Genomic DNA, 8,728 nt, shown 5'->3' with positions numbered 1-8,728 from the left:
TTTATATATGTATTATATGTTATAAGATTGTGCCACTTGCTGTATAAGATTTAATAATTAGGATTAATGTGTGACCTTTGACCGTGTCATGACCTATTGTGATAAGCCAGAGCAAGCGGTAGTCAGAGTCCTGACTGGCCTTTGGCCAAGACCTTGGCCGCTACCTGACCCCTGCAGCTGTGTTGGGCGTGTGGGAAAGTTACCCAGCAGCAGGGGGCGGGGATACTGGTCCCTATATTAGGGGACCAGAGGACAGCCCCAGAGCTCTTTTCCTCCTGCTGCTGCTTCCTGTCCGTCTCTGTGTTGCTCTGCTGTCTGTGCTTAAGGCTGTACACCCTGGGGTTTTGCTTTGCTTGCTTTCTGCTTTGTAATTTTCTTGCTAAATGTCTGTTTGTATTTTTCCTGCTGTTCATATGATTCAGTGTATTAAACTCTGTTCCAAGAATTCTACTCTTTTACAGAGCATCTTTTTGAGTGTCTTGGTTTTAATTGGATCTAAAAGGGTTGGATCTCCACATCGTTGGTGGGAGAAGGTTATCAGGATGGCTTCAAAATTTGCGACCACAGTAGCTCCTTCAAAGGTAACAACTATACCAAGGATTGAGTTCTCTGCATCAGTGGTGGCAGTGCGCACAAGTGACCTTCTCCAGAAAGAGCTTGAAATAGAAGGCCTGCAGGAATACTTTTGGACTTATTTAAGGGCTGTCCTTGGCTACATCGACAATGATGCAAGATTTCATGTTTTTGTAGCAAACCGTGTCCAACGTATCAAGCAGAGCACACATCGTGACCAATGGAACTACGTTGCTTCAGAAGTCAACCCCACTGACCAGTCTTCTAGGGGACAGACAGCAGAACAGCTCAAGGCATCTAACTGGTTTAGAGGTCCAAATTTTCTGTGGCAGCTAAACCTCCCAAGTAGTGTGTTCACGATGTGAGAAATATCAGAAGATGACCCAGAGTTACGAAAGACTCATGTTCAAAAAATTCACTCAAGGGAAGAGAGGTCACTGCTAGATCGTCTTGAAAGGTTTTCAGGTTGGACAAGAGCAGTACAAGCTGTAGCCATACTGAAACGCAGAGCAAGGGCAGCTAAAGGCCACAAACCAAGGTTTCGTGAACACACCACTTTGGAGGAGCTTAAGGTTTTTATTCCTCATGTGGGCCAATACGACCCTGTAATTTTAAAGTGAATGTAGATCAGACAGATCTTTCAAAATTTAGTTTGTTGTCTCTGTAAAGAAAGAGTGAGAATAAGTGGTGAAAGCGGGCACGAGTCAAGCTGGGCTGTCAATCCAGGCCTCCTCCAGTGTGCGCTGTCCCATCCCATTTGTCCATGGAACTGAATTTGTGTTGCTGGAGTTCAGTTTGTATTTCTCTGAGAAACCTCCGGGGGAGTATCCCCTTTTCCTGAGGCTGCGAACCAGAATGGTGATGGACTCCTGGAGAGCTCCGTGTTTTGGAAGGGATTCTGTGGAACCTGATTGAGATTTTTACAATGCCTTTGTTTTGTGTTTCCTTTTTTGTTGTTGCTGCTGTTCTGTCTGAAGATCACCTGCTCGGGATTTAACTTAACTGCAACTGGCAGATGCACATAAGCAGTTTTGGTCAAGTTACTTGAAAATAGTAATTAGTTATTAATTACTTCTTCAAGAAAGTAAACCAGTTACTTTACGGAGTACTTATATTCAAAAGTAATTAGTTACTTAGTTAGTTACTTTTTAAAAACATGTCACACAACCGGAATAAAGCAATAGAATAGTAATAAAGCAATAGACCTTTCAGCACAATTCTATTTTTTTCTGTGTAATCATATAAAATGTAATCAAATGAAAAAGTTTTTTTTTTTTAAGTTTTAGTCTTTTAACTTTATGCGTCAAGCAAAAATAAAATTATATGCAACAGTCTCTGACTGGAAGAAATGTGTTTAACGTTTAAACCTATTTTCTGCATATTCCAGCATATCAAATAAAATAATTTTTTGTATTTACACTCACTCTTGTGAGTAAAAACACAGTAAAAAATAAATAAAGTCAAAGATTCAGCAGCTCTTAAATCTATTGTCACCTGTGTAGCAGGAGTGTATGGAACGCCAGGACTGCCATAATGAATTAATTAAATACACCATTAAATAATTAATTAATTGTGGCAATAATTAATTAACCCTTTAAGACCTAGCATAGAACCAAGTCCGCCAGAGCTTATATTATATTTTTACATGCTGTGGAGCCATTTTTGGGAGTATTTCAAGTTGCTATACATCAATACAACCATTATAGCCCAAATTTTAATAATATGTCTGCATTAAGTGCATAGTAATTACACAAATTGCAAAAAAGTGTAATAAACTACAAAAAAATTGAAAATCGTTTTTGTTTTTTTAACATATATTTCTAGTTAGAGAAATTTAAGAGGCTTATCCCTCAAAACTGTAAATGCACAAACTAGTTTCCCACCACAGGAAATTTATTTGAAGTGTCTTCATAGTTTTACTTTTGAAATACACCAATTTTTATATACTGCAGGAAAAACGAAAATAAATATTATAGTGCAAATTTGCAAAAAAGCAGCATATGCATCAAAAATAAACTATTTCCAGCAGTGCAATTTGAGTTCTAAGCATCCCAGAAACGACACAGAAAGTCATAAAGTCAAAGATAACTTTTAAAAACACCAGTATAGGCTCTGAGGCCCTGACAGTAAAAAAAACTACATTTCCGCAAAATGACGTCACTTCTGGTTTCGGGCAGGTAATGGCGGACATGCGAAAGTTCGCGCTGACGTCTATTCCAACGTAGGAAGTGTTATGAACAGCTGATCGCATCAGCAAAGCGTGTTTCTGGAATATTATGTTTTTGTTGCTGCAAGCGCTTTTTATGCAGTTTTTGCAAAGCTATATGTGGAAGAAAACCGTGACCTAGGACAAGCTGATGGCATAAGATGTAAGTACAACTTCTCCGGTTTCATATGCAAAAAAAATTATTGCGCTAGCTTACGTGGTTGCAGTGATACAGGGATTTAAATATAGATACGCAAATCGTAGCGGGGGCGCTACGCTCGGCTCTAAAGGGTTAATATCGGAAATAATTAATTACATAAATATTTACAACACATGTAATTAATTAATTATTGACACATTTAATTAATTATTGACATATTTAATTAATTAATGATGCATTTAATTAATTAATTGTTTATTTCACATTTTAATTAATTATTGCCACATTTAAATAATTATTTAATGGTGTATTTAATTAATTCATTATGGCAGTCCTGGCGTACCATAGGAGTGGGGCTGGTGGAGGTTTGCCTGATTTGAAGTTTAATTTTGTAGAAAGAAGTTTTCTTCCCATGCAGAGTGTACAACGGATGCAAATGTTTTTGTCACTTTTACAGAATCAAACTCAAAGTAATGTCAGTACTTCTAAGCTTTAAACGCTGCATGGTCGGACTCTCTCCTGCACTCCATGTGATCCATTGTTGATTTACACAAGTCTGTTACCACAGACGTCGCACACTCGTACGTCATTGTCATGAGGGATTACTTGTAACATGTTACTGCCCATCTCTGCATATAAGTATGTCATTGTTTTAGTCCAGAGTTACTCATACATGCCTAAGAAATGCTCCAGCTCCTCATATAAGTGAGGTAATACAGTTGCAGGTGGATGCCAGTAAGGTGAGTGCTAGAGCTGCTCTTCTACCTAGCAACACCCTTCGTGTTTTAATTAACCAATGTGCACGAAATAAAATTGGTATTTACTGTTTTAAAATTGATTTCATGAAAGTATTTAACTTCATTTGGCATAACGGACTTTACTGCAGAATTCCTTAGTGTAGTCAAATTTATAAGAGAAAATTGTTGAGCTGTTAAAATGGGAGACAATCCAACTGAATGTTTCACCCAGATGTATGAAGTTTGTCAGGATTTAAGACTTTTAAATATTGACATAAATGAACATGCTGTTTAAGGTCCTTGGCCACAGGTTTCAGCACAATAACCATGAGTGAGCTCATATCATAAATACATGTATCATAATAAATATCTAATAATATCATAACAGCAGCAGATATTCAGTATATCAGTAGACTTCAGTCCTTCATGGGTTCAGTGCTGTTAACTGTTTTTTCTGTTATTTTCTGGATTTGTTAATAAGGATGAACACATCTGTATGTGTGTTTAAACATGCCCCACTGCAGCACATTAGTAAGACTGAACAAACAAAAACCCTTTTCCCGTAAAGGCAAATCAAACAAGACAAATAGAATCACATGGGGTAATACTGCTGGGTCCAGAGGATCAGACATAATGACTCATTCTCAGCAGTTTTACATCTCAGTTTAAAAATGAGAAAACATATCCATCCACACTCAGCAGTGTGACTGTCACTGCAGTTATTTCAGTGGGCTGAAGTTTGATCTGTGGTGTCTGTGAAGGTTCTCAGTCATCCAGGTCATTGTAGTCTAAGGAGCTTGGGAAGAAAAGCGTCTGGACTTCTTTAAGTTGCTTGAAGACGTTTCACCTCTCATCCGAGAAGCTTCTTCAGTTCTAAGGGTCAAATGGTGGCGAGTCCCAGATTTAAACCCAGTGGGAGTATCCCCCCAAAGAGGGACAAAGGACCCCCTGATGATCCTCTCCCTAATCACATGAGCCAAGGTGTGAAAGTGGGCGTGGGTCCCAATCAGCCAGGGTTTCGGGTGAGCTCATTGTTAAACCTGGCCCCACCCTATCATGTGATTTCCTGGCAACCTCAACATTGAAGTTTACCGGAAGCCCACACACACGGACCAGTGCCTCCTCTTTGACTCACATCACCCTCTGGAACACAAACTTGGAGTAATTAGGACCCTACACCACTGAGCAGAACATGTTCCCTCTAAGCCTGAAGGGGAAAAGAAGGAACACACACATGTAAAGGAAGCACTTAAAACATGTGGCTATCCTAATTGGGCGTTTATAAAGTCAGCAAAGATGCACAGAAAAGAAGATCAGACACCAGCGAGGGATGATAAGAAAGACAGACGCAACAACATTGTCATCCCCTATGTAGCCGGTGTATCAGAGAAACTCAGGAGAGTTTTCTCCAAGCATGACATCCCAGTGTACTTCAGACCCAGCAACACACTCAGACAGAAACTGGTTCACCCGAAAGACAAAACTCCTAAACACAGACTTAACAATGTGGTGTATGCTGTACAGTGCAGCGAGGAACGCCCAGACCTCTACATCGGAGAAACCAAACAGCCACTCCACAAGCGCATGTGTTATGGAAATTTTAACAATAACCTGCAACACACCCAGTGAGCTTGATTTGAAGTGGGTTTAATAAACACATTGCAATGTGGAGAGAGCATCCCAGTGAAACACCAGAACCATCTCTGAATTGTGGCAACCGCCCTTACATCTTATATACAGAAAAAAAATAGGTATACACCTTGTGTCTCAATTTGATTGATGACCCTAGCCTTGACCTTTTGACCCCTCCCCTCCCCCACAGGAAGTGTGTAATTTGATCCCTAAGCGTGACGAATTGCATCAGCACCTTGTGTCAAAATTTGATTGATGACCCTAGCCTTGACCTTTTCACCCCTCCCCTCCCCCACAGGAAGTGTGTAATATGATCCATAATCGCACCACCTGTTGTGAGAAAAAAAATTTAAAAAAGTTTTTAGAGGGAGGGGGGTCTGCGGAGGGAGGAGAATAAAAACAGAGAGGGCGGCGCACTATGCGCAGACGCAAGATGGATCCTTTCATTCTGCAGCCCTGTGTTCCTCTGTACTTGGACGGGGAAGAGATCTGCTCTGCGGAGGCCGTAAGCATGGGAGGCAGCAGCGGCGAGTGGTCTTCGTCGATTATCAGCGACACCCCCGTCACCGTCTACAGTAACAGATCAGAAGCAGCCGATGCTCCGCGGAAAGAAGGGAGAAATAAGGAGGTCTTTATGTTTCGCAGCCAGATACCGGCTCCGAGGAGCTTGCGGGGAGAATGGACTCTGCCTATTGAGGGCTGTGGAAAGTGGGGCTACATCTTTGAGTATGACATATTCAAATACAGCATATTTACTATTGAAGGCCTCGATTTCGACCGTTTGACCCTACCAGAAATACTCCGGAAGTGTCTAGTCATTTTCAGACCTGTGCACCATGTTCCATAAGCATGAGGGGGATCAGAGAGGGAGGGGGGATCCTGAAGGGTGACGCAGCTGTTGAGTCAGTGCTGTATAGAGAGACAGAGCGGCAGTTAATTTTCCACAAACTCATAGTTTGAATTCTGTTTCAGTATTATGACAATTTTCTCTGTATTTCTTTTTACAATAGCGGATGTATTTTACTTTCTTAAGATGCACCGTCGCTTGTAATGAAAAAAGAGTGACTTCCTATTACCTGTAGAGAACCGTTTCTTTCAATAGTATTTTGCTTTCTTATATGACATGCGCAATAAAAAACTTTAAGATTATTTGCCTAGCAACAAATTGCATTTATATAGAGTGGGGGTGGAGGTAAGCTACATCCTTGTATGTGTTAATATATATATCCCTTAGTGAATACTTTTCTTTTTGAGAGTCCCTTTTACAAGGGACTGAAAAACAAAACCATAAAAGATAATTACCGAGGCAGGCGATCTTGTTTCACTCACACACGCGCGCACACACACCCCACCCCGCGGGTCAAGGAGGAGGAGGAGTGAGACGGCGGATATCAGTTTTTCTCAATGCTTATAACCTATAGCGCGCCCAAAAAATATTATTATTAAAACACCTAGCTACATCCTTGTATGTGTTAAAATATATATATCCCTTAGTGAATACTTTTCTTTGAATACTACTTTTCTTTTTGAGAGTCCCTTTTACAAGGGACTGAAAAACAAGCCATAAAAGATAATTGCCGAGGCAGGAGGTCTTGTTTCACACACACTCCCACCCACCCCGCGGGTCAAGGAGGAGTGACACAGCAGATATCGGTTTTTCTCAATGCTTATAGCCTCAAAAAAATATTATTAAAACATCTATATGAGGTATGTTTTGTGCTGCCAGCTCCTTGTCAGACCAAAGTAGAGAGTTTTTTCTTCATTATTTTTACCTACTTTTACAGCAGATTTTTCTCAATAGACAGAAAATGATCTTGTACTACGCGCACTAAGGAGTCAACAGCCAATATTATCATCTCTCATTGCTTGTAACCCCGGTAAATAATTTCGTACATCTCCCCATAAAATAACCCTTAGTGGAAAAAAAAGCTCATATTCGAATAAGTTTATTAAAGCACCCCCCCCCTGTGGGAAAGAGTTATTTTCTCAGTGTCTAGTTTACACCATGAGGCGAGTTTTGTCACGAGCAAGAACAAGCGCAGACAACTGTTGCCCATAAAGCAAAACAAATATTCACCTCTAAGTCGTATTTTACCGTCGGAGAATGTGGAAAACAGACAACCCTCACAAGAAGGCACCCAAAAAACGGGAATCGGACACCTCAACTTTCTTTCTCCCCCCCCCCCGGCTGCGCGCACACACACACACACACACACAAACAAATCAGAGAACCGAAGGGTGAGAGAAAAAAACAAAAAACAATAAAAAACACTCTCTAACTGTCGATATTGTCAGGAGAAAGATGCGAAAAACAGATGCTAGACGAGGATAAAATGAGAGAAGAAATGAGAGGGGGCTCAAAAGAACCGTTATCTGCTCAGACCCTACTGTGACGGTTCTACCAATCGCGAGGACGAGTCCGTGAATATTATGTCAGCATTCCGTCCAAACAACGCCGTCGATCAGAGCGCCAGGGCCAGCTCGCCAGAACTTTTCCTGCCTCACCACGGTAAGTTTTTTTTTCTTTACCATTTTAAATGATATATCAACACAGAAGTCAATAATTTGATTACGTTCTTTTAGATTTCTACAACGATGATTTCACGCAAGTGGACTACGGTGCGTTTAAATAAGGATATATCATTTTTAAAATAAGTTTAGATAGACTTGTTTTTTAATGAAACTCTGTTACTTACAGACGCTATCGATAGCACGGTGAGGAGCACCATAAATCCGGCCGTTTTCCAAGGCGATTTAGACGGCATCCTCCCCGCAGAACCTCCGCTGCCGATCAGCGAAAGACCGCGGCGAGAAGACGACGTTATTTTCGTCTCCGCACACCAGGAGAACTGCAGGAAAATAAGTTTTAAAACCGAAGGTAAAACAATATGTTGTATTATTCGCCATTTTGTTGAATAACAGGATGTGACGGAGTAATCCGAGCACGCTATACCGCCCCTCCCGACCCGGAGCGGATTTTTAAAACTTTTTGCTTTATTTCGTGACAGCGGTAATCGAGAATATACAGACCCCGCCGCAGCGAAAAGAAGAACAAGAAGACGACGTTATTTTCGTCACCGCATACCAGGAGAACTGCAGGAAAATACCTTTTAAATCCGAAGGTAAACAATATTTCTACAAAATAACGTATTCGAAAAGCGGAGCATGCTATACCGCCCCTCCCGACTTGGAGTGGTATAACGTGTGCTAGAAAGTTTTTTAATCTTTTTTCTCTTTGTTTTATTTCTCCACAGCCGAGATTGAGAATATACCTATTCAAACCCCCGCTACAGACAATTGGGCGGAGGAGCGAGGTAAATAAAAGTTTTTTTCTTTTTTAAAATACGAAGGATAAGCCACCCCTCCCTTGTTTTCTTAAAACTTTTTCCCTTTTGTTTTTCTCGACAGAGAATATACCTA

At 40.7% G+C, this 8,728-nt stretch overlaps 1 long non-coding RNA gene across 1 annotated transcript; it reads left to right on the top strand.

Annotated features, from left to right (window-relative positions):
* The first annotated feature begins 7,559 nt into the window (after positions 1-7,559).
* Positions 7,560-8,066, top strand: LOC109199630 (uncharacterized). Its single transcript, XR_002059945.2, has 3 exons — positions 7,560-7,817; positions 7,892-7,927; positions 8,007-8,066. It is a non-coding gene; the product is annotated as an uncharacterized LOC109199630 (long non-coding RNA).
* Positions 8,067-8,728: the final 662 nt, after the last annotated feature.

The sequence above is a fragment of the Oreochromis niloticus genome, unplaced genomic scaffold, assembly GCF_001858045.2.
Source record: "Oreochromis niloticus isolate F11D_XX unplaced genomic scaffold, O_niloticus_UMD_NMBU tig00000678_pilon, whole genome shotgun sequence".
In the NCBI taxonomy this organism is placed as follows: Eukaryota; Metazoa; Chordata; class Actinopteri; order Cichliformes; family Cichlidae; genus Oreochromis; species Oreochromis niloticus.
Note: the sequence above shows the minus strand (reverse complement) of the source record. Positions and strands in the feature narration are given on the sequence as shown.